A 25,468-nucleotide genomic window follows, 5' to 3' on the forward strand; every position below is an offset into this window, starting at 1 on the left:
TATTATAAAAAAGAAGTCTGACCAAACTAAAAAATAAACTGGAGCATGATATTCCTGAGAGTATCTGTAGAGCCACCCTTCTTACACCTTCAGATTTCAATCCTGTTTTGTATAGAGAAGCAGCTACAATAAATACTTTCCACAAGTAATATGCAGGGCATGATTTGCTTGCCATGTGAGGCTAATCTTAAATTTAAAACATGGCCCTAGTAGGAGACTAAGCTCTTGACATGTTGTTGGACCACTGAAAAGAAGAAAAATAGGGTAGTCTGCACTAGTGCTTCTGTTATCTGGCTTAGGGTAAACATGGAGAAAAGGTTGCATTACTGTTGGATAACAGTTTTATGGTTTGAGCGTAAGGAAGAACATTGAGTGCTAGAGTGTTTAATTCTAGTTTGAGTAAACAATACTAGACATCAAGAAGTAAATTTCCCTTAAACAGATTAAGCCCTAACCTATTAATGCTATGGAAAATATTGCAAAGTTTCATACTTGTATTTGTCAATATGACTGGTAGAAAGTGTAAACTATTTAAAACATCTTTTGAGTGGTTTAAAGAACTGAAGTAGAACATGAAACTGCCCTTATAAATTTTATTCTTTGACCCAGTGGTGTATTTATAAAATCTTGGCTAAATGCTGCTGTCCTTGTAGTTGAGTGAGCTTTGCAGAACATAGCATATTTTAAATGTCAGGATATGATTTGGTGAAAAGAACATGGTTTTGAACTGAGGAGATCTGGGTTTGAGACCTGGGTCTACTGTTAACTGGCTCCATGACCAGGAGCATCATCATAAAGTTAAGATATGTGCTTGCAGTGTTAGAGGACTATGTGAGCCAATGTCAGTGAAGCAAGATGTCTAAGGCTCAACAAATGTTAATTCCTTTCCTCATGACCAATGGAAATGACGAGTACTGGTCATTTCTCCATGCTGTTTAGAGAATTTTTAATTTTTGAATTAATTTAGAAAATCTTCAATTTCAAACAGGAGTGTTAAGAGCAATTTATATGAATTATATCTAAATTATATCTAAATTGGTTTTAAAACAGTACACCAAGGTACTCGGGTTTTACAAGTTTCTCCAGGCAAAGAAAAGCACTTATGCTGATGATTTGCCATAACAGCATGAAGGATTGAGTTTTCAATGCAAAGATCTGCCCAATAGCTGAGTAGCCAGTGCTGTATTTGCATTCACCTTTGCCCAGTGGGTGAGGACCTGATTATGAAAGTGTGGAGAAAGAGGGAGGCCTTCCAAGGTCTGGACTAGATAGGTCAGTGGCCTAGGAAAAGGCAGAGGGCACACTGGAAGGAAATTTCTATTCCTAGTGACATCCCTAAGGATTGCTGTGCATGCATAAGTACAGAGTAATTTTGCTTATGAAAACTAAAGCATTGGGAAACTTTCCCCAATGTTTTATGAACAATTTCAAACATGCAGTGATGTAGAAAGAATTTTAGTGTAAAACCCCTATATACTCGCCACCTGGATTTTGCCATTCACATCTAACTAAATCACACATTGGTCTATCCTATATGTTCATTAATATATTTCAAGTAAACAGAGAACCGTTCATATTCCTCTTAGTAGGCCTATTCATTAGAATTCAATATCTTTAGTTTTTAGGGTAAAATTTACATATGCACCTATTTTGCATGTTCATTTGTGAGTTTTAGGACTAAAGCCTTTGGAACTCAAACCCCTATCATAGAATATCACCATCCCTCTGGAAATTTCCCTCAGGTGTCTTCCCAAGTCACATGACCCCAGTAGCCATCACTTCTGATACTTTAGAAACCATTTTTAGCTTAAGGGACAATTTTATGTGTCAGGTCATCTCTAGAATTCAAGTTTTTTAATTCCAGTTCCAACTCCAGTTGCCACAGAACAGTCAAGCATAGCCCCTTCATCTCAGAAATGAAATTCTAAGACCTTGGCATTTTCAAATTCTGTCCCTTGTTTCAACTTTGCTCCAGCTTTTTTCTTTTACCTTAAAGATTTACACTTGGCAACCCAGACTCTTGGGACAAGTGCTGAAATAAAGACCAGCTGACTAGAGATTTACAGTCCCAGGATGGCTGGTTAGAAGTTGCTCCCTGGGGTGCACTACTACTCCCTAGCAGCTCCAAGCAAGTGGTAGAATCATATGAAGTCCTCTGTTTGCAGTGGAGAGCCAGAAGCAGAAGGGAGTCACTGGAACTTGCATGTTTTCAGGGCAGATGCTCAGCTCTTAAGCAGATTTTGACTCTTAAATTCTTGATTTTCTTAAAATATAAGTTTAGAAATGCCCTCTGTTTCTTGGGATTTTGTTGTCCTTGTAGATTGGGATTCAGAGTTATCATACCCAGAATGTATAGGTGTCTTGCTAAGGAAAGACCCCTTCTCTCAATCTACAGGGAAATGTCCCTGAATGAAACACTGAAAAAAAAATACAGTTAAATTATATATTCTTTCCCAGTTTGTGCACACATGTATACACAACACAGCACACATGGTCACTTCCAGCAGAGCTGTTTCTGTAATGAACACATTTCCTTTCACAGATATGTTCCTTTCTCATCAGTTACTGTTTAAGTAGTCACTCCTTCCACTTCTTTAATGGGCTACCTATAGTTCAGTACTAACGATAAGCCAAGACCTGGGCTGTTAAGTAACCTATATTATCTCATTTACTCTATAAAATGACTTTGTGAGGGAGGTCTTGTTATCATATGAAAGATTAAATAACTTTGAGATTGAAAGCTTGAGATCACACAAGTGGCAAAGTTCCACGGATAACATCTATACTTTTAACTGTTGACTGATACTAACACTTTGAGACTCCTGCTAACACACAGGACACCTTCATAGAGGTGACAGGATTGGAGTTGGTTTTAAAAGGAATACAGAGAAGAGAAATACAGAATTTGACTAACATTTTAATCTGGGGTTAAAATTGAATATAGACCCAATTTAGTGAAATTTAATCTACAAGTAAAAGTAGGGAAGTAACAGTAGGGGAAATCAGTTATGACTAGCAACTCTGCCTGATACAAACAGTAGGAAAACAGGTGAATTTCCCTATAATTTGCAAATGGAGAAAACAATGGCTCAAAATCTAGAAACATTAAAGGAAAGATTAATAAATTTGACTACAGTTACATTTATATGATATTTTAGTCAGCTATTTCACTGCTGTGACTAAAAGACCAGAACAATTTTAGGAGAGGAAAAGTTTATTTGAGGGTTCACAGTTTCAGAGGTCTCAATCCATGGACAGCAGGCTCCATTCTCTGGGCTCCAGGTGAGGCAGAACATTATGGTGGAGCAGTGTGGCAGAGGGAAGCATCTCACGTGCTGATCAGAAAGCAGAGAGAGACTCTGCTCTCCAGCTACAAAATATATACTCCAAAGGCATACCCCTAATGCCCTGTCTCCCCCCCCACCCCAGCCACGCCTTACTCACCTTCAGTCACCACAGTTAATCCCATCAGGGATCAATCCACTGATTGGGTTAAGACTTTTACAATTCAGTCATTTTTTTTTCCTCTGAATCTTCTTGCATTGTCTCGTGACCTTTTGGGGATGTCTCACATCCAAACCATAACACGATTAAAAGAATAATAGATAAATTGGAAAGTACATGTGTAATTCATATCACAAAAGGCTAATATTCTTAACATGCAATTCATAAAAGTAGAGAAAATAAATCACTATGGAAAAATGGACAAGAAATATGGACAGTTCACAACCCTGGTCTTTAAAGCATATAAAAAGATACTCAACCTCAAGATGTGACATATAGATTAAAACAGCACTGAGATACATATTGATACGGAAAATGACAAACACCAAAATAGTGAGGCCTGTGAAAAGGGAGTGAAAAAGAAAGCAGCACATTGATTGGCATTGATCCTTTCCCAGAGCATTCTTTCCCAAGGACAGAACAATCCCTAGAAAGCAAGCCAAAGCATTGATCCTTCCCCAAATAAATCCTTTCCCAGTGACAATACAATGGGACACCAAAGGAAGAGTGATAAGCACTGAATGCTGGCCGAAGACCCTCCATTCTTCTCCAAGTAAAAATATTGCCCAATAAAAACATTTTCAAATTCTCATAAACCTGTTTCCTGGGTGCCCAAATTGACCGCTGACCCTAGACTCCCCCATCTCACCCAGTAAGGCAGACTTTGAATTCCTAAGTGCCACAAACTGAGAAGCTCACCATTAATTAAGTCACCCCTCAGTATAACCTATATAAAGTCCAGTCCCTCCTTTGTCCAGTGGCTCATATTCCACGAGGAGAGTGGGTCCATTCCTGTGGGTGTAATCTCATTCCTGAATAAAAGGCTGAACTGATCAGTGACATTTGCATCTGGCCTGATACTTTTGTGCTAACATTTGGTTCCCTGATCCAGAACAGGAGTAAGGTGAAATTTACCCTTCCCTGTCCCACTGAAGAATTTCCCTTCTCCTAAAGTTAAGTTAAATGACTGATGGGATCTGGGAAGTGGCCATTAAGTGCCTGGCACCCCCAAGAATCTCTGAGGTGGGAGAAACCCCAGCCACTTCTCATGCAGCTATGGCTGAATCCCGAGACTGACTACTTCCCTTACCTCCCTCCTCACCCTCCACACCCTCTGAGTCCACTTTGGCTGAACCGCTGCCGGTATGTGACCTGTAACCAACTCCAAACCTGATCTATGTTTTCGAAGCATTATGCTGTGTGGACAGAGCAAGGATTTGTACTGAATCTTTTTTATGGTGTTGGAGGCATCCTCTCTCTGACCCCCTTCACACCCTTTCTCCCCTTCCCAATCTTCCCTTCCCTTACATACCAGCAAACCTCACAGATCAGGGACCTCCTTGCCATTTTGTTTCAGAATCCATCACTACCTCCTCATCTCTCCAAAGAGGTAAGACTCCATTTGTCTGGTTTCTACCAAGTAGATAGCCCCACCTTTTGGCTAATAAGGACCTGGGTGATCCCCCACCACTGAGATTATGATAAGGACATTTACCCAATCCCCAATGGGAAAAGTCCAGTCCAAGACTGGCACATTGGTGGCAATAAGAGTGCAGAGGATGCTTTGCCCTCAACTGTCACCTCCATTGAACCTCTGCACATAAAGGAACTACCCAGGCAGTTCCCAGAGACTCCCCTTTGGCCAGGCTGTCTACCAATTTTAAGACCCTCTACTCCCAAACTGACCTCAAAATTAAACACCTCATTAGGCTCAGCACTCAAATTTGGCCACAATACAAATTAGATAATCTTCACTGATGGCCCAAATATGAAACCTCCAAAATTTAAAAATCACCTGGTACAGGTTGGGAAAATTGTCTGAAATTTACAGAATGGCAAGGTTGTCTGAGATTCCTATCTCCAAGCTTTCTTTTTCCTTCACTCAATTAACAAATACACCAAGCCCTGTGTCAACTATGGGCAGCAGGGACACTGTGAATTGGACTGTTTCCAGGGAAAACCCCCTCTGGGGGCTGCCAGCTTCGAGCCACAATGTGCACCTCAACATCAATAAGATGTTGGGGGGAAGAAAAGTCTAGGGGAGAGATCTGCTCTTCCCTGGCTCCCAACAGGCCCACCGCCTAATGGGTGACACCTGGGAGGGTCTTTAAGCCTCCACACCACTAGGATGCGAAAGTTACCTGGAGAGGGTGCCCCTCCCCTTGGTACAGCCAGTTTCCCATGTCCCCTAATACATCCATGCAGCCCCAAGATAAAGGGACTGCAAATGACCAAGCAGCAGGCAAATATTCCCCTTCTGATGAGATTTTAAGGGCACAACTAGCTGGTAAATGTCCTCCCTTAACCCTGAACAGCCCAACAGCCAGCGGCATGTCTCAGTAAGGAGCAGGACATAACAGTCTCATTCCTCAAAAGTAATCCGAGATAATGTTTCATCATTTTCTGCATCCAAACCTGGCCTGATTACCAGTGGGGGGGAAAAGAGTTAAAAGCCCCAGGCAGCAATTTCCCTGGCCCCGCCCTGCCAAGCTTGCATTGGAATGCAAAGGGCAGGCTCAGTAGGAGACCTGAGACTAAAGAAAAAGAGTGTCCCTCTCACTTCTCCCTGGCTGCGACACAGGAAAATGATTTCAGGGCTCCCTCCCACTCTCTCTCTCCCCTCTGTCTCTCATGCTGCTTTACTGAAATAATTAACAGCTGTGTCATTTTTTTTCTAGGACTCTTTATTTTAAGTTACATATATATATATATATATATTTTTTTTTTCAGCTCATGATTTTGATCCAGTGCACATAGGTTAATGTGTTTTTCTCATCAGATATTTTATCCAACTACAGAATTTTTTAAAACTTTGCTTTGTTCAGAGACCAATTTACAAAGGTTAGCTCTCAATCTAATAAGTTTTAACAAATACCTGTAACATTGCAATGGAGATTTGCTTACAAAGCTACAAGGCCTTTGCTTTTGTCTATGTGTGCACACTTGTATGTTGTATTATATGTACATATATGTGCATGCATCCATGTGTTATGTACATGATATTAAAATTGGCATATTGATGATGAGCACTTGTGAATTAAAATTGTAAAAAAGTGGATTTAAATACCTTCAATTCATGTGATTTAAAAAGTTCAATTTAATTTGAGTAAACAAATGAAGGTAAAGGTACCTTTAAAATGACTAACTCACAAATTTCTCTAGGTGATCAAACCAATAAGATGTTTATTATTAAATGTCTAATATCTAGTTTCTAGTACTTTTCTTCAACAAGAGAAATGGCTAGCACTATTGAATACACTTTTCTGGTATCTTGTTTTTTACAGGAAAAATAAGTAAATTAAATTTGAGATGTATGGGGTTAACATAATTGTGTTTGTTAGAGATATCTAATTAATTTGCTAAGTTAAAATGCTAATTGTTGGGACTGGGGATGTGGCTCAAGCGGTAGCATGCTGGCCTGGCATGTGTGCGGCCCAGGTTCGATCCTCAGCACCACAAACAAAGATGTTGTGTCCACGGAAAACTAAAAAACAAATATTAAAAAATTCTCTCTCTCTCTCTCTCTCCCAAAAAATAAAAAATAAAAAATAAAAATGCTAATTGTTAAATATAACATCAAGTACTATTACCTTCTTGAATTCCATGGGATGATATACTTAAAAATTATTTGTGTTTTCATGATTCTGTGTACAAAGGGTCCAAAAGTTTCAACTGTGCTTTCAATTAGAGTACTGTGAATAACATAAAGTACTTATTGTTATTAAAATGGAATAACTAGTCTAAATTCAGAAATTTCATAAAGGTTGTTTCAGAATGTGAAAAAAAACCAAAAAACAAAAAAACAAGGGTCAACAGATAAGAAAGAGAAGTTAGAAGGTTCTAGGTATGGAAATATATTTAGTAGAAGGGAAAAAGTGTTTCTGGGTAAGAAGGGTCTTTGTGTGATGAAATAAACAACATGGGAGTCTATGTAAGTAAAGGGCAAATTTCAACAAGTTTATGTGTAACTAAGTTGATTATATGTATATAGAACAATCAGTTAAAGCTGATTGTTTTTCTCTAAGGTCAAATACTAATGTACTGATATAAAACCGAGGTTTAATCTATATATTAACCTGACAAGGATTTCTTAAAATATTAATTTACTCTTAACATTGTGTCCGTTAAGTTTTATTCTTTAAAACAACTAGTCTTAAAGGAATTAAGATCTTGGGCTAGGGCTAGGGCTCAGTGCTAGGCTCGCACATGTGAGACACTGGGTTTGATCTTCAGCACCACTTAAAAATATGTAAATAAAGATATCGTGTCCATCTACAACTAAAAAAATATTTAAAAAAATCTATACAACACTGGTTACACAGCAACAGCTGTTATTTTTGAATATTACACTACATTATAGAGTCTAAAATTTTCTTTAAAAGCTACATGTAGTTAATATAAAGACATCAATATCGTAAACTAAATATGTTCACATTTTTTAGGTAAAGCAGGAAGTTTCATAGAATATTTTAACCAAGCTGATGTTCTCCAAACTAAAGTTGTCTGTAATGGTAATTTTAGACTTACAAGAATAGCAAATTTAATTGGGAATTTATGTTCTGTAACTTAACCTAAATCTTATGTTACCTTTTACACCAGCATAAAAATGTAAATGTACTTCTAAAAGATAATAAGAGCCTAATCTGTTTAAAAGTTAATATTGTAAAACATGAAAACAATTTGCCACTTTTCCACATAACTAGAAAGTTAAAAGCTCTCTCAGCCTTTCTTTGATTCATGTTTTGAATGTAAATTTATATTATGTTAACTCATTTTCATACAGATTCAGGAAACAATATATGCAAACTTTGTAAAACATTAAGAAAGAAGCAAAGATCTTTGAACTAGAACACTTTACCTAAGATTTGTAAAGAGCCTTGTGGCGAGCCGCTTCTGCGGACTGTGGTCGCCATTACAAGATGGCGCTGGCCTTGTGGTGGTCTGTGATAAACAACTCCTTCTTTGGGAGAGTTGGCACATGGTTCTTTGACACCCTACGAGAAAGCTCCACGTGGCAGCTTCGCATTGGGTGTTTGGATACTTTATTAAGGCTGGGAGGGGCTTCTGGGATGAGAAGAACTCTCGAGAGCTTGAATAAACAGCTGTAAGAAGATTCCCGGTGTTGCGTCTTCCTTGCGGGCAAGGGGGTCGCGACAAGTGGTGCCGAAACCCGGGAAAATCAAAACTTGCAAGTCGTCAGAGGTGGTGCACTGAACAGTCCCGGTAAGTGGGACCCCATAGTCCCCGTGGGTGGGACCCGACAGTCCCGGTGAGTGGGACACGATAGTCCCGGTGGGCGGGACCTGATAGTCCCGGTTAGTGGGACCCGCAATCAAAGCGGAGTCAGCTCCTCTACAAAGACAGAGAGAGCCTCATATTTTATTGCAGCTGCACTGTGTACTTTTCTTTTGTTTCTGTGTACTTTCGTTTTGTCCTCTGTATCTGTTCTGTTGCTGTGTCATGGGTGTCACATCTTCAAGCCCGCTTCTTCTGGCACTAGACGGCCTGTTACGTTCCAAAGGCCTGAAAGTGAAACATAGTATCTTACAGAGATTTTTGCAGAAAGTAGATGTTGCTGCACCGTGGTTTGCATATTCGGGCAGCCTTACTATGCCTTGTTGGGATAAATTGGGCAAGGATCTTGACTTTGCTTGTGAGCAGGGCATATTGGAGGGTGGGGTGATTCCCCTTTGGAAGATAGTCCGTAGTTGCCTCACAGATGGCAGATGTCATGACGCACTTGCTAAAGGACAGGAGGTTTTAGAAAAGTTACATGAGGAGAAATCGGAGACAGCAGGCAGTGCGATATCTCAGGAGGATGGGAGTGTGCGGAGCGTGAAACAGGGGAGGAGACGATTATCTCTGACAAAAGGTGAGGTATCTCGGGAGGATGGGAGTGTGCGGAGCGAGAAGCAGGGGAGGAAACGCTTGTATCCAGATCTCAGTGCGCTGCGCACACCCCCATGTGGAAGCGGGTCAGAAGAAGAGGAGGATGAGGAGGAGGAGCTTGGGAGGCTGTCTCGCCAGCTAGGGAGTTTAGCTGCTGGAGAAGGGAACGAAGATAGACCGGGGCTCAAGAAATGTGATCCTCCGGACCCACCGCCGTATGGTGGGGGTGTTTCGGGGAGAGCTTTCCATGCTCAAACATGGAAGGCTGTTAACGCTGAGATGGGTCTTGCTTATCCAGTTTTTCAGGATGAGAATAGGGGAAGATTTTCGGAGCCTTTAGATTTCAAAATTGTGAAGACCCTGGCAGAGTCTGTACGCACTTATGGGGTGGATGCCGCCTTCACATTAACTCAGGTGGAGAGTCTGTCTAGATTCTGTATGACTCCCTCTGATTGGGCTAGCCTTGTTCGGGCTTGTGTTTCTCCGGGCAAGTATTTGGACTGGAGAGCATTTATGCTAGAGGGCGCAATAGAGCAGGCCGCCCAAAACCATGCAGCAGGACATCCTCATTGGGATAAGGACATGCTTTTGGGGCAAGGTAGATTTGCTAATCAACAGACAGGATTCCCTCCTGAGGTATATGATCAAATTAATAACATTTGCATTCGGGCATGGAAGTCACTTCCAAATAGAGGAGAAGTGTCTGGTAATTTGACCAAGATTTTACAAGGCCCTACAGAACCCTTTTCAGATTTCGTAGCAAGGATGGTGGATGCTGCTGGAAAGATTTTTGGGGATCCTGATAGAGCCATGCCCCTTGTTAAGCAATTGGTCTTTGAGCAATGCACCAAGGAATGTAAAGCAGCAATCGCTCCTTATAAGAACAAAGGCATAGAAGTATGGATGAAAGTGTGTAGAGAGATTGGAGGGCCTTTAACTAATGCAGGTCTTGCAGCTGCTGTCCTTCGGATTGCAAAAGGGGGCAATCCTGCCGCCAGAACATGCTTCCATTGTGGTCAACCCGGTCATATCAGACGTGAGTGTCCCAAAAATGTCAATTTTACTGGACCTCCTCACGGTGGCCCTTCCACTGGCCTTCGATCACCGGGATTGTGTCCAAGGTGCAAAAGGGGGAAGCATTGGGCAAAAGAGTGTACATCAGTGAGGGACATCCATGGACAGCTTATTTCAGCTGGGCCAAAAAACGGCCGACGGGGCCCCCGACCCCAGGGCCCACAAATATATGGGGCAGTGGAGAATGTCACACCCGAACCCGAGACATGGCCATCTCTACGCCATCCCATGAAACGCGGAGAGCCACTACAGGTGCCGCGGGATTGGACCTCTGTTCCACCTCCAGACTCGTGTTAACACCTAAGATGGGAGTCCAATTGGTGGAAACTGAGTTCAAAGGGCCTCTACCACCTGGCACTGTAGGTTTGCTAATTGGACGTGCATCTTCCATTTTGCAAGGTCTTCATGTTTTCCCTGGAGTCATAAGTCCTGATACTGTAGGGATAGTAAAGGTTATGGTGGAAGCTCCAAAAGGCATTGTGTCCATCTCCCCAGGAGATCGGATTGCTCAATTACTGGTTTTGCCTAGTTTACATGATCATTTCCCTGCAGACTCAAAGTCACGGACAGGGAATGAGATTGGTACCACTGGAGGGAATTGTGCTTATTTGTCACTAGATATGAGTAATCGCCCTACTTTGGAATTAAGCATAGAAGGTAAATCAATTGTGGGCTTACTTGATACAGGTGCAGATCGTAGCATCATTGCACTTAAGGACTGGTCTAAGGGATGGCCGGTGCAGACTTCTGATCAATCTCTGAGAGGACTTGGATATGCCCAGGCTCCTCAGGTTAGCTGTAGACATCTTTCCTGGAAGGACCCGGAAGGACATCATGGTACTTTTCAGCCTTATGTACTTAATTTACCTATCTCTTTATGGGGCCGTGACCTGATGAAAGACATGGGGTTCACTCTTAGTAATGACTATTCCCCAGTGTCCCAACAAATTATGCACAATATGGGGTATAGGCCAGGTTTAGGACTAGGAAAACATTTACAGGGACGTAAGCATCCTGTACAAGGTCATCAAAAGCTTGACAGATTTGGTCTGGGTTTTTCCTAGGGGCCGCTGAGGCTCAAATACCCATAACATGGCTCACCGAGGAGCCTGTTTGGGTGCCTCAGTGGCCTCTTCCCTCGGTTAAACTGGCAGCAGCCCATGCTCTAGTTAAAGAACAACTTGACTTGGGTCACATCCAACCCTCTACTTCTCCATGGAATACTCCCATATTTGTCATTAGGAAAAAATCAGGGAAGTGGCGCCTACTGCATGATCTACGAGCGGTTAATGCTCAAATGCAACCTATGGGGCCCATTCAGAGAGGGCTGCCTCTGCTCTCTTCTGTTCCTCAAGGCTGGCACATTATTGTTATTGACATTAAAGACTGTTTCTTTTCTATTCCTTTACATCCTAAAGACTCGCAGCGTTTTGCCTTTACCCTTCCCTCGTGTAACCACGAGGAACCAGATCAAAGGTTTGAGTGGATAGTGTTGCCGCAGGGAATGGCTAATAGTCCCACAATGTGTCAGATGTATGTAGGGAAGACACTTGTGCCCCTCAGACAAAAGTACTCCTCCATCAAGATCATTCATTATATGGATGATGTATTATTGGCTGCTAAATCAGAACAAACAGTTCATGAGGCCTATGACGACCTCATGAAGCTGTTAGCACAATGTGGGCTGCATATAGCACCTGAAAAGGTTCAAACAGGAGATTCTATTAAGTATTTGGGAGCAACAATTGGGTATGACAAATTACAACCACAAAAAATCACCATACGAACTCAGGATCTTCAAACTCTAAATGATTTTCAGAAACTGCTGGGAGATATTAATTGGATACGAGGATATTTACATATTTCTAATGTTGTACTACAGCCTTTGTATGCTACTCTTAAAGGTGATCCAGATCTTACTTCCCCTCGTAGCCTCACCAAAGAGGCTAGAGCGGCCCTTATGACAGTAGAAGAAGCTATACAACATGCCACTTTATGCAGGCTCCAGAGTGATAAACCTTTTCAATTATGTGTGCTTGCCACTATGCGGCAGCCTACTGGAGTACTATGGCAAGATGGACCTTTGCTATGGATACACCCACATGTATCCCCAGGAAAATCCTTAGAATATTATCCTGATGCTGTTGCAGCATTAGCACTTAAAGGGATTCAACAAAGCATTCAATTTTTCGGACAATCACCTTCTTCTCTTATTATACCCTATACTAAAGCTCAACTTAATGTTTTGTGTGCTACTCTAGATAACTGGGCTATTCTATGTTGTTCGTTTCAAGGGGATATTGATAATCATTACCCTTCTCATCCGTTACTCCATTTTGTTAAGGAACATCCTATTATTTTCCCTAAAGTAACTTCATCCAGTCCAATTCCGGGGGCTGTTAATATTTTTACTGATGGTTCCAAGTCTGGAATGGGAGCTTATGTCATTAATGATTCTCCCCCTGTCCAGCATCAATTTGCTCCTGGAAATCCACAATGGGTAGAACTGCAAATTGTTATTGAGGTGTTTAAACAGTGTTCTTTTCCTTTTAATCTCATTTCGGACTCCATCTATGTGGTGCAAGCACTAAAAATCCTAGAGGCTGTGGGAGCTATTAGTGATGCCCGTAATGTATCTGCTTACTTTAATCAGCTTCGACGGCTTATCTGTAGCCGCACTGCTCCCTTTTATCCAATGCACATCCGGGCTCACACCTCTCTCCCTGGTCCATTATCACAGGGTAATGCCTGTGCGGACTCAGCCACTCGAGGTCAGTTGATCTGTTTGGCTTCCTCCTTAGAAGAGGCTAAATTGTTTCACCAAAATTTCCATGTTAATGCTTTAACACTGCGCAGGCGTTTTTCCATTTCTAGAGCAGATGCTCGGCAGATAGTATTGCACTGTCCCCATTGTGTCACATTTCTTCATCCCCCTACTTATGGAGTGAACCCACGGGGGTTGAAGCCACTGGTTGTCTGGCAAATGGATGTGACACATATACCTGACTTTGGTAACCTCAAGTATGTCCATGTTTCTGTTGATACGTACTCTGGAGTTATTCATGCTTCTGCGTTATCAGGAGAAAAGGCACGTAATGTCATCACTCATTGCCTGGAAGCCTGGGCGGCGTGGGGTGCGCCCACGTCCCTTAAGACTGACAATGGACCTGCTTATACTGGCAGACAATTCACGTCCTTTTGTTCTACTATGGGAGTGCAACTTACTCATGGTCTGCCTTACAATCCTCAAGGACAAGGCATTGTTGAGCGTGCTCATCGCACCTTAAAGGAAACTTTACAAAAACAAAAAGGGGGAATAGGAGCTGGACATACTCCTAAAGAATGCTTGTCCTTAGCTCTCTTTACTATTAATTTTTTGAATTTGGATATTCATGGTCGCTCTGCGGCCGATAGACATGTGTTCCCTCAGCCCTCTGTGATTGGCTATGTTAAGTGGAAAGATGTTCTTACGGGCCAATGGAACGGCCCCGACCCCGTGCTGACATGGGCACGAGGATCCGTATGTGTTTTTCCCCAGGATCGCACGGAACCATTGTGGGTCCCTGAACGCCTGACAAGAAGAGTCCTGACGCCAGCTACTCAGCAACAAGAATTACCACAGCAATCCCGTGATGAGGATCTTCATTCTGCTGAGTGCTCTGGCTCTGGTGCTGATGCCGATGACACAGACGACACCAATGCAATGGTGGGCGGTGGCACGGGCTTGGCCAATGCCGATGCCGGTTCACGGTAATTCCAGTGTCCTTCCCACTCTTTTCTCTACCTCGTGTGAGATGTCTGCGCCCTGTGCCTCTCCTAGAGGGGACGTGGAACGCATTTACAATCAATCTCAAGTTAATCTCACAGGAGTGTTTTGTTTTGGCCTTGGGAACGCTCATTGTATCCGTCTTAAGACCAAGAATTTGACTAACTGGGACAATCCATTGCAGTCCAGTCAAGTCTCAGGGAGCATTCTCAGTACTGTATTGGGCCAAGTAGTCTCAGGGGAACAATCAGGCTCAGGAACCTCCGTAAATAGCTCTGCTTTAACCATAACTACCTTGGCTAGTATCTCCGAGGTACTAATTCCAATGCCCCCATATTCTAGTGGACTTCCTTATGCCACTCATTTTAAGGCTTCTCCTTACTGTACCCCTAATCTTGGTTTCCCCCCAACATTCACGCCTTGTCAGGATTATTCTTGGGAGAAACGTCAAGTTGCTAAAGGTTTCTCCCTTTCCCCCTCTCTTAAGAGGTATGTTTATGACTTTAGCAACAGTGCCAACTCCTCTACAGGAGTGGGTTGGTCCTGGTTTCAATGGCTGATCTCCAACACAAAGGGGGCTTCAGCTGATATTTCTGCACTGGCTCAATTGCTGGGAGCCAAAAGTTGGTTGGCTTATGTTTCTGGCACTGTTTACGAGAGTGAGCGAGGTAGTAGACTCACATCTGTTTCGTTCAACTCTCTGTTGGATAATGCCACATTGCCCCCTGCAGCGGTTTGTGTTCAATCTCCGTTCTTACTCCTTTTGGCTAATGACACCTCGTCAGAAATGCTGGATTGTTTTAATGTTAATTGTTTCTTATCTGAATGTTGGGATGGTTCTTCGGCTGTAACAGTGGTTATGAAAATTCCAACCTTTGTTCCAATCCCAGTTATTGCGGACCTTGATAAATTCCCCATTGTTGAGCTACTTAGAGTCCGCAGGGATTTTGGAATCACAGCTGCTATAGTGACAGCCGTGGCGGTATCTGCTGCTGCAGCGGTCGCGGCCGGAGTGGCCATGGCCAATCAAGTGCAGACTGCTGCCTCCGTTAATCAAGTTGTTCAACAAACTTCTATGATACTTGAGTCCCAAAATGCAATTAATCAACATATTTTGTCAGGGATCTTAGCTGCCAACCAAAGAATAGATTTACTCCAAGCTCAGGTAGAAGAATTGGCTGATTTGGTGCTTTTGGGCTGTGTTGATCAACGTGCACATTTATGCATAACCTCTGTCAGATTTAATGATTCCAGGAATGCCTCCCGTATCATCGGAGAATACTTGGCCGGAAATTGGTCCATGGCAGCGGAAGACATGATCCAGTCTCAACTAACCCAGATAGCTGTCTTGAATAGTACCCACGTTGATCCCATAACGTTGGGTCAATTCACTGATTGGATATCTTCTGCCTTTTCCTTTTTTAAAGAGTGGGTGGGGGTAGGCATTTTTGGCGCAATGTGTTGCTTCGGTATGGTTCTCTGTTTGTGGTTTCTCTGCCGCCTTAAGGCCCGCAATGCTCGCGATAAAGCTATGATTATACAAGCACTTGCAGCTTTGGAAACTGGCAACTCACCTCAAGTTTGGCTTGCACAAATTAAACAGTAAACCTTTGACATGGTCGTTGCACCCCAAGTTTTACGGACATTGCACTGGGAACGACATGTCCTTCCTTGTTATTCTCCTAGTGTTGGAAAGCCCTTGCACTCTGCCGGCTTTACTGCCATTGCACACAGATGGGTTTCCGCGCTAGTACTTTTCTATCGCTCTATGACCCGTGCCTTTCTTTTAGGGTGTTGCCAACTTGTTTGTCGTTGTATTTCTATACAGCCACAGTTCAGCCTCAGAGACCTAATCATGACTGGCTGAGTAGATACCATTAAACGCCTTGGCAACAACGAGCTGATCTTGTAGTACCCAGAGACGGGCAACTTTCACGCTTGCACTGCAACCTAAGACAGGGGAATGGGGCCTCCCCAAAGACGGGTAAGCAATGTAAGGGCAGTGAACGACCTAAGACAGGGGCTACTTGATTCCCTTTGACGTGCTATAAACAGAAGGAAAAAACTGCTGGCAGTGGATTCCCCCCGGCCCCCAGGGCTTGGATCCAGCCCTGATTTGTATGCACGTCAAGGAGGCCAGCTCACAGGGCCTTAACAGCTTTGTGGTGTCTGTTTTCATATTCAGCCAATAACGGTCATGTGGGAACGTCCTGACCTGCTTGGGTCTGATGAGGTTCCTGGTTGAAGGCTTCGTATGAGTAATGGCGATTCACCTCTACTCTTGCCTGTTTTGTTTTTAGTAAACGAAAGGGGGAACTGTGGCGAGCCGCTTCTGCGGACTGTGGTCGCCATTACAAGATGGCGCTGGCCTTGTGGTGGTCTGTGATAAACAACTCCTTCTTTGGGAGAGTTGGCACATGGTTCTTTGACACCCTACGAGAAAGCTCCACGTGGCAGCTTCGCATTGGGTGTTTGGATACTTTATTAAGGCTGGGAGGGGCTTCTGGGATGAGAAGAACTCTCGAGAGCTTGAATAAACAGCTGTAAGAAGATTCCCGGTGTTGCGTCTTCCTTGCGGGCAAGGGGGTCGCGACAGAGCCTCACCTTACCTGAGATACGGCCCTTCCTCCCACCTTGCTACATGTTAGAATGGCTCCAAAATAGGCCACACTCTAGCTTATTCAAAGTTGTGTTTAAAAGATTGGTTTTCGTTGTCAAGATTACTGTGATCTCAAACAGGGGATATAATGTATACCTCAGCCAAAATTCAAGATAGCTATTATATAAACTAAATATATTTTAACTCTTGTTAATTTTATCTTGAATTTTGCTTATAAACTCTATAACTGTTGCCTATTAATGTTTTGCAGAGGTACTGCTTCAAGAACACAAAACCTGGGTTAATTTGAGATAATAAGCCATCACCTACAGGACAGACAGGATACAAGGCTAACTCCAAGTACTAATATAGACCTCAATTTAATATAAGGGGTAAATGACTGTAAGGTTATGGACATTGAAGTTAAAGCCCAGTACTCTTTATTTTAAGACTGGTGAGACTGGCTTGCTGGATGTTTAAGACCAAGGCTTAAAGATTGTTAAAATAAAAGGGCCAAGAAAGCCAATATTTGTCTCCTGCCCTCTGAGTCAGCCTGAACCAGGGAAAGAGAGAACTTCTCTAAGGAGCTTTGCAACTCTGGGCCACATGACCTCCTGATTGGGGAGATTAATGAGACCACTGGAGAATGAAAGCCAATCCATGCATCTGTTGCAAAGAGGAGAGTCATTGGAGAAAGGAGACATCCCTGATGCTTCCAAGGGAAGCCACTTCATCAAGGAGACCCTATCTAGAAGATAGCTCTAAAAGAGCTAAGAAACTGCTCTCAAGTTCCCCAAGAGTAACCCCTGTGGGAACTCAGCTGACTCTTAATAGCAGATAGGAACGAGGTCAATTTGACCAGCTTGGTCTTGAAAACCTAGAAAAAACAGTTATAACCAAAATATGGCCATGCCTGGGCATTTTAGAGGAAAACAAGTGTTCTTTTAAATAGAACTTAAGATGTACACTTGGGTTAGTCCCATATCCCTGATGCCCCCAAACTTCTAAGGTTTGTCCTTTATGAGGCTCATATTTGCCCTTGCCTACCAAAATTAAACTGGCCTCTGTACCTAAATTTTCCTTATTCCTCAAACTGACATTTGACCCCACAATCAAAGCCTATCCATTTCAATAATAGCCACACCAGACATAGGAAAGCCCCCAAATTGTTCCCTTACTCACAGGGCTAGTAACATCCATTGGGATTAACACGGGAGCAGTGGGATTAGGAACCTTTATTCACTATAAAATAGCACAGGTTATTGTAGATATCCAACAGGTCATTGATTGGGTACTGACTTTACAAAATCAATTGGACTCCCTGGCATCTATCATCTTGTAAAACCAGTCAGGGAAGAATGCTATTTCTGTGGAAACCAACCAGGAGTGGTAAAAGACAATTTAAATGGCTCCAGGACCACCTGGAATAGGGAAAATAGATCAATTTACTATTACTGTTAACAGGTTTATCATGCTGATTCTCATAATATGCACAACTATGGGCATGGTAGTGGCACAGAGATTTATTGGGTCATATTCCACAGCCTGCTATTGTTCATCCAGTAACATGCTTTGATATTCCCCCTTCAGTCTATCTTAATTCTACCACTTTTTTGCCTGATCCTTTGTGAACTACTGGGTCTACCCAACAAATTTTGTTTAATTACCCAGGATTGTCCTCCTGACCCCCACTTTGCATTTGCTTCTGAATATCTACCACACATCCCCCTTTGCATAACCCCCATATTCACTTCCAGGATTCTGAAAGGAAGACCCTCTCCCTACATCACCCTATCCCAGCAGGAAGCAGCTAGAGACCTCAACATCCAATTCCTTCCTTTCAGAGTCTGTAATATTAGATATGGAAAATGACAAACCCCCAAATAGCAAGGCCTGCGAAAATGGAATAAAAAAGAAAGTAGCACACTGATGGCATTGATCCTTTCCTGGTGACAGAACCATCCCTACAAAGCAAGCCAAAGCATTGATCCTTCTCCATATGAACCCTTTCCCAGTGACAGTATGGTGGGCCACTGAAGGGAGAAAGATAAGCACTGAACACTGACCCCAGACCCTCCAAGTAAAATATTGCTCAGTACAAACAAAGTTAAAAATTCTCACAAACCTGTTTCCTGAGTGCCCAAATTGACTGCTGACCCTAGACCCCCCATCTCACCCAATGAGACAGACCCCAAATTCTTAAGTGCCCTAGACTGATAAGCTCATTAATTAACTAAGTCACCTTTCAGTATACCTTATGTAAGCCCAGTCCCCTCCTCTGTCCAGTGGTTCATTTTCCATCAGGAGAGTGGGTCCATTCCTGTGGTAGTAATCCCATTCCTGAATAAAAGGCTGAGATATTTCCGAAGTTTATGTCTGTGCTAATAATACCATTCTTTTTTTTTAAATATTTTTTTAGTTGTAGATGGACACAATACCTTTAATTAATTAATTAATTAATTTTTATATGGTGCTGAGAATCAAACCCAGTGCCTCACATGTGTCAGGTGAGCACTCTACCACTGAACCACAACCACAGCCCCCCCATTTTTTTTTATTGAAAAAAATATGAAAGTTTGAAAAACACTCTAGGTATCCATATGAAGAAACTTATAGTCGAGTTTAGGTTGGGAAAAACCAATAGTTTGAAAGCATACTCTCAGTGACAATATGAGCATATAAGCACTTCACTTGTAGATGGAGTGAATGAAAAACTAACACCTGTGTGGGCTGATTTTATATTGAATTTGCCCTGTGATCTAACAATCCTGCCTTTGGACAAGTCTTTCTGTTTCAGGTAGTTTACAAGTGGTGGAGAGAAAACCTCTTCCTGTCTGCCTCTCTGTGGATAGCCTTCCTCTTCCCTACTAATACTGGACTTGTCCATATGACCTTCTTTGATCAAAAGGACAATAGCAAACTTGATGTTCACAAAAGATTGAAAAGTGCTTGTGCTTCAGGGCTTCCTCTCCATGTGCTTGAACCTGAGATTGCCATGAGGACACAAGGAGTACTAGCTATCCTACTGAAGGATGAGAGGCCACTTGAGAACCCTTGATTGACAGCCTGCCAAACACCAGACATGTGAGTGAGCCTATCTTGGGCTATCCAGATCCAGCTGAATTGCCAGCTGACTTCAGTCACATGAGGAGAATAACAGAAGGACATAACTGAGTTCTGCCAAAACTGCTGACCTACAGAATCTTGAGCTAATAACTACCACTTTATGTCACTAAGGTTTGAGGTAGTGTGCTATACATAGTAAAAGCTAACTGTTAAAATACTAAAGATACAATGGTAAAAATAGGACAAGGCATGTTCATTTAAGCACTGCCTTTAATAGCTAAAGATGGGAAACAGTTCAGATGTCTAGCAATTCAACAATGGTTGAATAAACCACAGCACATTCCCCCAGTAGAACACTAAACATATGCAACACGGGTAGTAAGTATCTCTTCATGCTCTTTTGTTTGTTTGTTTTTTACAGACACAGATTTATTTGGGAAAGCAAATACACATTTCAAGGGAAAATGTGATCTATCTTAGGGAAGAGACATTTTTTTGGGGATAAAGTAAGTAATACACATTCAAAGGAGGATGCAGTCCATCTCCAGAGGGAGAGACAGCAACTTTCTCTTCATACTTTAATGAAACACTCTTTAGCATATATTGTTAATTGAAAAAAAAATAGGTGCAGAATTGTACATTATGCTGCCTTTTATTTAATAATGGGAGAATTTTAATATGCATTTTGCTTTTACTTTAAAAATGAAAGAATTGGGGCTGGGGATGTGGCTCAAGTGGTAGTGCGCTCGCCTGGCATGCATGCGGCCTGGGTTCCATCCTCAGCACTACATACAAACAAAAATGTTGTGTCCGCTGAAAACTAAAAAAATAAATATTAAAAAAAATTCTCTCTCTCTCTCTCTCTCTCTCTTAAAAAATAAAAATGAAAAAATTACCCAGAAAATAATACTGATTTCTTATAGGAAAAGGGAAGGGACACAGAAGCTAGATATGACTTTAGAACTATGCAAATATTTTGTACACACACACAGAGTCAGTCAACTTTTCATCACCAGGACCAAAATACCTTCAGAGGTTTAGTCCATGGTCAGCCAAGTTTATTGCTTTGGGCCCAAGGGAAGATAGATCATGGCGCGGAGGGGCACTGCTCCATTCACGGCAGTAAAAGAAAATACATCATAAATAATATTTCCAGGAATCAGAAAGAGATAAAGGAGGAAATGGGCCACAAGGAAGATGAACCCTTCCAGGGCATGTTCCCAGTTATCCACCTTTTCTAGCCATCTGCCTATAGTCACCACCCAGTTAGCTTACTCATACTAGGATGGATTGATTAGTTACAGCTCTCTTAATCCAATCCTTTCTGAAAATTCCTACATTAATACAGGAATTCTGGAAGGACATTTCATATCCAAACCATAACACATAAGATAAAAAAACAGTCATATATACCCAAAGTAAAAGCAAAATAAAATGAAGAAAATGAATGAAACTAGTTATGTTGGTGTCTTAACCATGCAGAGAAGTATTTCAAGTATTTTAAAAACATAGCCATTTGTCTGTGCATCCTTATTGGGGAAAATTTTGGGTAAAAATAAGAAGAAATAGCAATGTTTGTTAATAATTATTATTATGAATCTATTATATATATCTTTTTTTGTGTTAAATACAATACATTTTTGTTAATATTTTAGAAATCAAGAAAAGATATAAATTCAAAATGCTAAATGAAGTTAATCAATTAGAATATAAGCTTGGGAAATATTATTATGATATATTTTCTTTTACAAAGCACATTTTTGCTCTTTGACATCCAGTGTGCCACCAAAGATCCTGGTGTTTTCATGGGCCACCACCCCACCTGGTGTTACCAGTATTGTAAGAATAAGCCCTATGAAAAATCTCTAGGTGTCCCTGATGCCAAGATCCACATCTTTGACCTTGGGCAGAAGAAGGCAAAAGTACATAAGTTTCCACTGTGTGGTCACATGGTGGGTGTGATGAATATGAGCAGCTGTCCTCTGAAGCTTTGGAAGCTGCCCATATTTGTGCCAATAAGTTTATGGAAAAAAAGTTGTTGCAAAGATGGCTTTCATCTTCAAGTGTGGTTCCACCCTTTCCATGTCATCATCATCAGTAAGATGCTGTCCTATGCTGGGGCAAACAGGCTCCAGACAGGGTATGATCGGCTGCCTTTGGGAAACTCCAAGGCACAGTGGCCAGGATTGATATTGTCCAGATCATCATGTTCATCCACACCAATCTGTGGAACAAGGAACAGGTGATTGAGGTTCTATGGGCCGGCCAAGTTCAAGTTCCCTGACTGCCAGAAAATCCACATCTCAAAGAAATGGGACTTTACCAAATTTAATGCTGATAAATTTCAAGTCCTGGTGTCTGTGGAAGCAGCTCATTCCTAATGGCTGTGGGGCCAAATCACTCATGAGAGCTTCCACTGTGTTGTCCCCTCCTTGATCACACTCACCAATAAATCCATATTTTATTCATAAAACAAAACCAAACTGTTGAGAGCCACAGCCGAAGGGGCCCCAGCAAACTTCCAGCTTCCAGCAAACTTCCAGCTGCCAGTTGATGATTGGCTCACAGCGGCCCCAGCAAACTTCTAGCTGCCAACTGATTGGCTCCTCTGCGGTGATGCTCATTGGGCTGTTTCCCTGTCCTTTCAGACCACGGAGCTGCTCATTGGGGGACTTTTTTTGGCTCTGCCCAGGGTGACCCAGCTAATCAGCCTCAAGAGCAGGAGGAGTGAGGGAGGTGGAGAGGCTTGTGGGAAGCCGGTGGTGGCAGTTGGGCTCTGAAGGTTTTTCCTGAGGAGCTGTTTTGTTTGGTGTGTGTGGTTCTAAAAATAAAGTTCGTTTCTTTTGACAAGTGGCTCCTGAATTGTGCCCAGCCAGACTGCGGCACCAAACAAAACAAAACACATTTTCTAGACCTGTTCTGTGAAGAGAGTAATGAGCCCCTAGGACCCAGATTATAGTTTCTAAATGCCATTTTCCAATAAAAGGAATAAGGATTCCCCGGAGAAATGGCAAGAACTGTATAAAATGAGTTGGAAACATGTTGTTGGACGTGAAAGAAGGGAAACTATTAAAGAGTACTGGGGTCATTTAAAAAATACTCAGGAGCCAATTTGAAGAGATTCTTTCTTGCCAAAGATGGACAATGTTGTCTAACAAGATAATAATTGCAATAAATTGAAACTTATGCTCAAATTCATGAACTAAAAAATCACACCCAAACATACACACATATACAAACTTTGCAGGATGTTAAGAAACTCATTATTCTGAAAATAGGTAAATACAAAAAATAATGGAGCATTAATGCTGCCTCTCCTATAAAAACCACGCTTTGGGGTAAACTAATTGTAGATATGGAAAATTCCTTCTCTGTGAGGAATTCCAGTTAACAAAAAGGTAATGAGAGCATCCTAATATCATTATGTTTTTACCTCTAATAAAATAATGAATCTAGAAATGATTACCAATACCTTCTAAAATCATTTTTGAAAAGTTGATGAGAGACTTCATAATAAATGGATCTACTTGATAATTCAGGATCCCTGAGAAATCACAAAGTACAATTGGCTCTCCATATTGCAGGTTCCACATTCAGTGTTTCTGCATTCATGGATTCAGCCAACCAGGGGAAAAAATATTGTGTCTGCATTGAGCATTACAGGATTTTATATATCATTATCCTTAAACAATAAAGTACAACAATATTAATGTAACATTTACACTGTATTAGATATTATGAATACAGATGACTTAAACTACATAGGAGGGTTACATAGGAATGAATGGAAATGCAAGCAGAGAGATGGAAATTCTAAGAACCAAAAAGAAATGCTAGAGATGAAAGTAACAGAAAAGAAGAATATGACTGGACATGGCTGAGCAAACGATCCCTGAATTTGAGAATATCTTAGTAGAAACAACTAAAACTGGAAAACAGGGGGAAAAACTGCTAAGAAAACAAACAAATAGAATATTCAAGAACAAACAATACATCTGTGGCACACAAAAGGTGTAAATAGGCATTATGAGATTATAAGGAGAGGAACAGAAGAACTATTTGAAATAACAATGATTGGAAATTTCCCTTAACTTAGTGTTTAGATACTGAAACAAATCCAGGAAGTGCTGAGAACACAAAACAGAACAAATGCCAAAAAGGTTACATCTCAGCATATCATATGCAAAATACAAAAAGTCAGAGATAAAGAAAAAAATCCTGAAGGAATCCAGAGGGGGGGAAAACAATCTAACCTATAGAGGTTAGGAAACAAACAAACAAACAGCCTAACAACATAAGAGTTATATTTAATTTCTCAGCAACCTTGCAAGCAAGAAGAAAGTTTGCTGATAAAAATCCACCAACCTAAATTCTACCCTATAAAAATATCCTTCAAAAGTGGAGAAGAAATAAGACTGTCTCAGACAAATAAAAATTCAGGGAATTTGTTGCTGGTAGACCTGCCTTGAAAGAAATATTAAAAGTTCTTTAGGATCCAGGCATGGTGGCACATGCTTGTAATCCCAGCAATTTGGGAGGCAGGAGCCAGGTCAAACTGGGTAACTTGGTAAGATCCTATCTCAAAATAAAAAATGAAAAGGACTGGGAACATGGCTCAGTGGTAATACTGGTAAACTGCCAGTGGGTTCAATACGTTGGAAAATTTTTTAAAAAAAAATTTGTTTCTTTAGAGAGAAGAAAAATGATATAGGCCAGAAACTCAGATCTACAAGAAAAACATCGAGGAAGGAAAACTTGAAGGTAAAATAAAAGTTTTAATTTGACTTATACTCACTTATTCTAACAGATAAGTTTGTTTAAATAATAGCAGCAATCCTATGTTTTATTATGTTTGTAATATGTGCGTAAATGAAATGAATGACAATAATGATATAAGCAACAGGAGAAAGGGGTTAGGATAATTTTGTTGTTATAAGGTACTTGCACACTACCCATGAAGTGGTACAGTGCTATTTAATAATGGACCTGGATTAGTTCTGTATTTGTATCTTGCAAACTCTAGATCAACCATTGGAAAAAAGTTACAAAAAAAAAAAAAGTAACTGATAGGCTAAGAAAGGAGAGAAAATGGAATCATATTTATAGCTCAGTCAAAACCTTCTGTATCAGTTGGATTTTAGTCAGGAGACAGAAACTCCATAGTACATGGAATAGGGAGAGTTGAAAATAAAGAAGTATTAATTAGTTATAGGATATTAACTACCAAGGGGTAAACTGTAAAGAACAGAGGAGTGGGAGATGGAAGACCACCTTCTATCTAATCAGAACACCCAGGAAGGAATAAATCTAGAGTCTTTCCCTATCCCCCAGGGGTGAGATCCAGATCTCCGGGATAGAGTGTGTAGTGGCTCACTGGTGACCGAAGTCTACTGAGGTGACACAGGTGGGGGGATGGCACCCAAGTTGGGTCCTGCAGCTGTCCATGGGAAGATACCAGCTGGGCACCTCTAAAGCTGGTGAGTTTTCAGGACTCACTGGACTTGCCCATGTGGGTTCTGCTGAAACTGGCTGGGAGGCTGCGCAGTCCCCTGAACTACAACTGTTTTGCA

At 41.5% G+C, this 25,468-nt stretch overlaps 1 pseudogene across 1 annotated transcript; it reads left to right on the top strand.

Annotated features, from left to right (window-relative positions):
* Positions 1 to 21,703: 21,703 nt before the first annotated feature.
* Positions 21,704 to 22,334, top strand: LOC308630924 (large ribosomal subunit protein uL16-like; annotated as a pseudogene). The gene has a single exon. The product of its transcript is annotated as a large ribosomal subunit protein uL16-like (transcript).
* The last annotated feature ends 3,134 nt before the right edge of the window (positions 22,335 to 25,468 follow it).

The sequence above is a fragment of the Spermophilus citellus genome, assembly GCF_964194105.1.
Source record: "Spermophilus citellus genome assembly, chromosome: 11".
Lineage (NCBI taxonomy): Eukaryota > Metazoa > Chordata > Mammalia > Rodentia > Sciuridae > Spermophilus > Spermophilus citellus.